The following is an 8,663-nucleotide window of genomic DNA, read 5'->3' as shown; positions in this document are numbered from 1 at the left end:
CTCCTACAGACTGTGATATTGTCAATATATGTCCATCAACCATCTGGTGTATTGGAAGCACAGGTCATAAAGTCCACTTCACATGGATTCCTTTCCATATAGGGATGCCCATCAACGAAAAGGCTGACGACCTAGCTCGGAAGGCTCTGCTTTCGGCCTATGACTCTCCTGATATATCTGCTGAATATAGTTATACTACTGTCAAAATCGTGATTAACTCCCTTGTTAGCCAAGCTATTATTAGACAGCTTAATGATAGCACAGCAAGTGGCAGCACTAGCTCTATTCACTATGTAAATGTGGCTCAAAAGACTGATGTAACATATGGTCAAAGAGGTGGACTTCATGACGCTGTTGTCGTGAGAGACGGAGGCCATCTTAGAATTTTTTTTTTTTTTTTTTTTAATCGAAATTACCCTTATCAGTGACAATTTTTCCAAACCTAAATTATCGAAACTTAATCTAACCCTATTTATGCTAACCTAACCTACTATATGCTAACCTAACCCACTTTATGCTAACCTAACCTACTTTATGCTAACCTAACCTACTTTATGCTAACCTAACCTACTTTATGCTAAGCTAACCTATTTTATGCTAACCTACTTTATGCTAACCTACTTTATGCTAAGCTAACCTACTTTATGCTAACCTAACCTACTTTATGCTAAGCTAACCTATTTTATGCTAACCTATTTTATGCTAACCTACCCTATGCTAACCTAACCTACTTTATGCTAATCTAACCTACTTTATGCTAACCTAACCTATTTTATGTTAACCTACTTTATGCTAATCTAACCTACTTTATGCTAACCTAACCTATTTTATGCTAACCTAACCTATTTTATGCTAACCTATTTTATGCTAACCTATTTTATGCTAACCTATTTTATGCTAACCTATTTTACGCTAACCTAACCTATTTTATGCTAACCTATTTTATGCTAACCTAACCTATTTTATGCTAACCTAACCTATTTTATGCTAACCTAACCTACTTTATGCGAACCTAACCTACTTTATGCTAATCTAACCTACTTTATGCTAACCTAACCTACTTTATGCTAAGCTAACCTATTTTATGCTAACCTATTTTATGCTAACCTATTTTATGCTAACCTATTTTATGCTAACCTACTTTATGCTAACCTAACCTACTTTATGCGAACCTTTTTTTTTTTTTTTTTTACGTGTCCGACTTCGGGCAAAGGCTCAGGGCCTATTTCTTGGGGGCAGTGGCCTATCCCAAGGCCCAGTAGTCCTCCTACACTTCCACATGTCACCACTTCGGCGCTAACACCCACCGTCCATAATGAATACATGCTAGGGCTGTCTCATACAGGACTGGTGTACCGGTATTAGCGGGGGTACTTTTACGACATGTCGGCGGGTCATCTGGTAGATCAGGAAAGTCTGCTTTTTTAGGAAATTCAAATCCTTAAACTGTTCCCTGCCCCAGCCGGGATTCGATCCTGGGTCCATTAGGACTGCAAGCCGCCTCTCTACCGATTCAGCCACCGCCACCCCCTACTTTATGCTAACCTAACCTACTTTTTGCTAACCTAACCTACCTTATCCTTTATGTAATAATATTTTTATTGTTTATTGACGAATCTTCTTCCAACTTGACAACGCACAGTTCGAAGGGAGGATTTCTCTCTCTCTCTCTCTCTCTCTCTCTCTCTCTCTCTCTCTCTCTCTCTCTCTCTTTTAAGAGGTGGTGCTATGTCTCCTTAAGCATTACCCATACTACTTCCTATGGACTCAGGCGGCATCAGTAATATACAGGATACAAGGCTGGTGTGTAGTGTGCAAAATAAACCGCTGAGGAAGAGCAGTTTGGACATTTGTATAGTTAGAACTGGACCTGAGAGAGAGAGAGAGAGAGAGAGAGAGAGAGAGAGAGAGAGAGAGAGAGAATTTGTCATTAGTCACAAGTTTCCTGGGACGATAATGATGATGATGATGATGATGATGACAGAGAGAGAGAGAGAGAGAGAGAGAGAGAGAGAGAGAGAGAGAGAGAGAAAGAGAGAGAGAGAGAGAGGGAGAATTTGTCATTAGTCACAAGTTTCCTGGGACGATAATGATGATGATGATGATGATGATGACAGAGAGAGAGAGAGAGAGAGAGAGAGGGGTCATTGTCACAGATTTGCAAGGATGATGATGATGATGATGATGATGATGATGATGGTGATGGTGATGATGATGATGATGATGATGATGATGATGATAAATAACTACTTGTGGGTTCCTTGTTTTTCAGGTATCAGATTCCGGAACTTGAAGCCATGATACGTAAATAATCTCTCTCTCTCTCTCTCTCCCTTCAGTTTAAATCTGTGCATCTATCTGTGTATCTATCTGTGTATGTATCTGTGTAATATTTATATATTTATCTATTCATCCCCCTACCCACAAATTAATGTCATAATATTAATCTCTGTCTCTGCCTGTCTACCTGTCTATTTACTTATCTGTTAATCTATCTGCCTGTCTATCTATCTATCTATTCACAGTAACGGTGCAGTTCACAGTAATATCTGTCGCTCACTCTCGCTATTGTGTGCCCAGATTACTACTGTATCTTAACTCCGTGTGTGTGTGTGTGTGTGTGTGTGTGTGTGTGTGTGTGTGTGTGTACAGAGATACAGAATAATGAGAATGAAGAGAAACTGTATATTTCTCGGTATGTCTGTCTGTCTGTCTGTATGTATGTATCTATCTATGTATGTCAGCAATGTATGTATGTATGAATGTATGTATGTATGTACGTATGAATGTCGGCTACGTATGTATGTATATATGAATGTAGGCTATGTATGTATGTATTTAAGTTATATGTGTGTGTTAGTATGCATGTATGTATGAATCTGTGTATGTTTCCATGTATGAATATAACCGTCAGAAAACACTTCACATCACAAATACATCCACGGCAGCCATATTTTTCTTCTTTTTCAGCTTCTTTCCGTTGGTTTTGAATATTAAGCCTTTTGAGAGAGAGAGAGAGAGAGAGAGAGAGAGAGAGAGAGAGAGGCTTGTATTAAACTAGGGTAAACTTATATTTTTATCCCTTTCTCTATGTATCCGAATCTGGGAATAAACAAGAGAGTCTGTTCCACGGACTGTGTGTGTGTGTGTGTGTGTGTGTGTGTGTGTGTGTGTGTGTGTTATCAGTGTGTGTGTGTGTGTGTGTGTGTGTGTGTGTGTGTGTTATCAGTGTGTGTGTGTGTGTGTGTGTGTGTGTGTGTGTGTGTGTTTTCAGTGTGTGTGTGTGTGTGTGTGTGTGTGTGTGTCTGTGTGTGTGTTATCAGTGTGTGTGTGTGTGTGTGTGTGTGTGTGTGTGTGTGTTATCAGTGTGTGTGTGTGTGTGTGTGTGTGTGTGTGTGTGTGTTATCAGTGTGTGTGTGTGTGTGTGTGTGTGTGTGTGTGTGTGTGTGTTATCAGTGTGTGTGTGTGTGTGTGTGTGTGTGTGTGTGTGTGTGTGTTATCAGTACAGTCTTTGTCTTTTTCCCTCACGTTTTGTTTCTTCATTGTATTCTTCATCATTATCATCATCATCATCATCATCAACACCATTATAATCATCATCATCATCATCATCATCACATCTTTATCATCATCATCACCACAACAACAACAACAACCTTAGAGCAATTAGCCTAATGAGTTTTCCCTTAACTTGAATTAAATAATTAGATTAGCCTTCACGTGGAATTACATTCTTTGTTTTTAGGTAATAATTTCAGAGGGAAAAGGAGGTAGGTAGGTAGGTAGGTAGGGTGAGTAGGTAAATAGGTAGGTAGGTTGGAGGGTAGGTACGTGGGTAGGTAAGTAAGTAGGCTGGAATGTATAGGTAGATAGAAAGGCAGACAGGTAAGTAGGATGGTTGGTAGGTAGGTACGTGTATGCAGGCAGATAGATAGATGCGTTATTTATAGATAGATACACTGGTAGACAGATTGACAGGCTGACAAATAGATTAACAGATACATGGATGATCAACTTTCATAGATAATTATTTTGACTGACTAACTGATCAATGGGTACAGATGAAGAGATGGAGACAGAGAGACTGGAAATAAAAAAGTGAGAAAGAAAGGGAAGGAAGGAAGGAAGGAGGAAACGAAGGAAGGAAAGAAAGAAGCAAACCATAATATGACTTTAAGGAACAAGGAAGGAAGGAAGGAAGGAAGGAAAAAAATGACTGTAAAGAACAAGGAAGGAAGTAAAGAAGGGAGGACAGAAAATATATACATGGAAAGAGAGATAAATGTTTATACATTGAAAAGTGTGCAGGCACACACACACACACACACACACACACACACACACACACACACACACACACACACACACACACAATTATATTCTTTACAGGTGACATTACACTGAGTGGCAAGAGTAGTGGTTTTCTATAAGTCAGGAAACCATTTACAGCGCTGGGTGGTAACCATATAACCAACCCATACGCGTTCCCTACGTGTTAACACGTGGGTTGACGGAGGGTTAGTGCCCCCCCATGTAAAAACTAACTCAGAGATAAACGACCACCCCTTATGGGATTATGGCGTCTGGCTATCAACTGACAGAGATGTTATATTAAATAAAAATATTTAAAAACGATATTATAGAACAAAGTAGAAAAAGCAAAACAAAAAATATCAAATAAATAAGAAAAAAACAAGAGTGCCACACCCGCGCCACCACCTGGTCTAATGGCCGAACATTAGACTTTGCCGTGTGACCTTCACCTTTGATTAATTGCTCTCAGAATCAATACTTCATTCCTGCGTGACCCTTAACCCTTCCACCAAGACAGGTCCATATCAGATAAAAAATGGTGTGAGTTGACCTTGCCATATGACCTGGAACTTTGATCTTGCCCTGTGACCTTGACCTCCGACCCATTATTCTGTAAATCGAACCCAATTATCCTTGATCTGGCCTGAACATTTCCTCAGAGTTAGACTTTAATCGCATAAAAACTGTTGAACTTGCCATGTGACCCTGACCAATCACTCACTGTACTGAAAGAAGGTCCAGTGCTTGGGTGATCCTCAGTCCTTCCCCTAGGCCTGATGACAATGAGAATAAAAGTATTTCAATAACTTTGTTCCCACACAGGCACACGGGTAGAACTCTGACCTGGCCTTGTGACCTTGACCTTTGACTGATTGGTATTCTAATTTCTTCTTTCCTATCTTACCTTCAACCCTTCCACCAAGTTTGGTCTAAGTCGGAGAAAAACTGTTTTAGCTGACTTTGCAGGGGTAAAGCTTAGCCAATTCTTGTGACCTTAACCTTTGACCTACTATTTAAAAATAAACAGGTGAGACCCTTACCTGACCCGGCGTTTTGCGAGAGCGCGGATCCGCGTGTCGTAAGCGCGTCATTTTTCCATGGAAGCGTGGATTTTTTTTTTTTTTTTCAATATTACAAAAGCGGCTGAATTTTTGTATCATAATCGCGTTTTTCACACTTTCGTTAGCCAGACGTTTAGATCTACCTTTAAATTTCTACCTTTAAATTTAAGTCTACCACAAAATTTCTACCTTTAAATTTGTATACTTTTAAATTTCTTGTTGGTTCACCGCCAAGAAATACACCTGCATCAATACACTGTCCACTCTGTATATACCATCAATACACTGTCCACTCTGTATATACCATCAATACACTGTCCACTCTGTATATACCATCAATACACTGTCCACTCTGTATATACCATCAATACACTGTCCACTCTGTATATACCATCAATACACTGTCCACTCTGTATATACCATCAATACACTGTCCACTCTGTATATACCATCAATACACTGTCCACTCTGTATATACCATCAATACACTGTCCACTCTGTATATACCATTAATACACTGTCCACTCTGTATATACCATCAATACACTGTCCACTCTGTATATACCATCAATACACTGTCCACTCTGTATATAGTCCATCAATACACTGTCCACTGACTGTGTATCGTGGACTGACTGACACGTCTTGTTCACTGAGCGGTCAGGCCAGGCTGGATAATTACCCTCAATGCGCTAATTACACAGTGAGGTAGTTAACAACCCTCAATGTGCTAATTACACAGTGAGGTAGTTAACAACCCTCAGTGTGCTAATTACACAGTGAGGTAGTTAACAACCCTCAATGTGCTAATTACACAGTGAGGTAGTTAATGAATATATACCATGATGTGCTTAGTGAAAATTATTAAGATGCCTAATATACAGCATTACATCTTGAGAGAGAGAGAGAGAGAGAGAGAGAGAGATTTCTGCCTTTCCCGGATGTACACAATAACTGAGTCATTTCTAGCTGATGAGTTACACTGTAGTACCATACCCCATTTCTCCCCAGTGTAACCTGTCAGCCAGAAATGACCCATGATGTCCGGGCTAGGGCAGTGTCTCGGGTCCTTTCGTCTCCACCTGTATGTATGCTTGTGCGTCTGCTGACCAATAGGAGTCGAACGCGAGATCCTGTGTGTGTGTGTGTGTGTGTGTGTGTGTGTGTGTGTGTGTGTGTGTGTGTGTGTGTGTGTGTAATTCACTGGGTCGGTCAGGATCACGTGATGGTCGTGATCGTCAGCTTTTACCCTCCCGGAAGGGAGCTGAGAGCTCATATAGTCCGATCTAAGGGCAAGGCTGTGACCTTCACACACACACACACACACACACACACACACACACACACACGTCCCCTTGCTCAAGGGAGACAGTAACCACCCACTTCGTCAGTGAAACTTTTCGCAACCTGAGCGAGGCGCGAACTCCCGTCCACCAGTTGGCAAGCGAGAACGTTACCACAGCACCAGCTGATGTGTAATGTGTGTGTGTGTGTGTGTGTGTGTGTGTGTATGTGAAATGAGTAGGAGGGTAAGGCAGTGAGATGGGGTTCAAGGGGCCTTTTGTGGGTTCAAGCCTTAACCACTGACAGCAGTGTTTGTGTCTTTATGCTGGTTTACTATCTTGTGCTCTCTCTCTCTCTCTCTCTCTCTCTCTCTCTCTCTCTCTCTCTGGGTGGTGGGAAGCAGCCCTATATTGATTCAAACCTAAGTCATCGATATTCAGCAGCAAAGCAAACTCTATCCCCAGCTTTTGGTTTCTCTCTCTCTCTCTCTCTCTCTCTCTCTCTCTCTCCAGATTGCGATCGTCGTTACATGTGTCACAGGAGTGTAGATGCGATATCTCCTCAACCCTCGACGGATTTCAACAAAACTTTTGTCAGTGATGCGATATGAAGGGACGATGAACTGTTTAGTTGAGCAAGGTCATGGGGTCAAAGGTTAAGGTCATATGGGTGTGCGTGCAATATCTCCCTCATCCTCCGACGGATTTCGACCACAGTTTTGACAGTTATACAGTATGAAGGAATAATAAACTGATTAAGTCACTAAGGTCGAGGACAAAGGTCAAGGTCATGTTAGTGTAGATGCAATATATCCTGAACCCCTAGACGGATTTCGACTAAATTTTGGTCAGTGATACAGTATGAAGGGTCTTTGAACTGATTAGGTCAGCAGGGTCAAGGGGTCAAAAGTCAAGGTCATATGGGGTCGAATTTGTTTATCTTTAGTCTCACTTCAACCCACAATGAACCCTGTCATGGAGGCTGTGTGGCAAGTCCGGGCACAAGGTTTGGTGGAGGCTGCCAAGCGATGATTTGTGGCGACAGTTCTGGCCTCGAGGTGTCGGCCTTTCCTTCAACTAAGGAGGAATGTGTCGTACCGAAGGTGTTTATTAAGGATGTATCACACCCCTCCAGCACTTATATACATCCTTACCTGAAGGTGTTTATTAAGGATGTATCACACCCCTCCAGCACTTATATACATCCTAACCTGAAGGTGTTTATTAAGGATGTATCACACCCCTCCAGCAATACATCCTAACCTGAAGGTGTTTATTAAGGATGGATCACACCCCTCCAGCAATACATCCTAACCTGAAGGTGTTTATTAACCCCTTAACCGCGGGGCGTCACTTTCGTGACGCTCGGCTACAATGGATCATTCCGCGGGGCGTCACTTTTGTGATTCTGTGTTATTTTGAATTATCCCGGGCTCTCAAGTGGTGGCTTGTATCATATATCAGTACTGCCAATGTCCAACACTAGTCAGCACTCCAAATCTCATCTGTACTCCCATCCATTGTTGACATTTTAGCTATTTTACCCCCTTCCTGACTCCCCTCCCTACCTGCCCTCCATTACCCTCTCCTCTCACCTCCCACGCTGCGCTGCACTACGGAAATTTCCCCCTTCTCTTTCCACAGATTTCATCCATTGAAATAAGCCCTATGCCCTATATTTTTACCCAATAATATATACCAAAAAAAAAAGGTAAGTGATAGTGTTATACTCCATAAATTGGCTAATTATCACCTGACAACACCTCACGTGCATTCATTCGCTACATTACCACGGTAATTTCCCCTTTGATTTATGCCTTGTAATCGATGTCTGTAATAAAAATATATATCAGAAAGGAAGGGAGAATCCTAATTGACATTTACATTCACCTGGAACTACCTATTTCTTTATTTATTGCCGAGATTTTCTACCTATAAAAAATTAGCATGTAAGTTAGCAGCAGTCAGCCTAAAGTGTCATTGTCAACCCTTCCCTTCTCAGATA

The sequence above is a fragment of the Coenobita brevimanus genome, chromosome 91 (genome assembly GCF_032717465.1).
Source record: "Coenobita brevimanus isolate Jiangsu-jjx chromosome 91, ASM3271746v2, whole genome shotgun sequence".
Lineage (NCBI taxonomy): Eukaryota > Metazoa > Arthropoda > Malacostraca > Decapoda > Coenobitidae > Coenobita > Coenobita brevimanus.
This window is presented reverse-complemented; position numbering follows the sequence as displayed.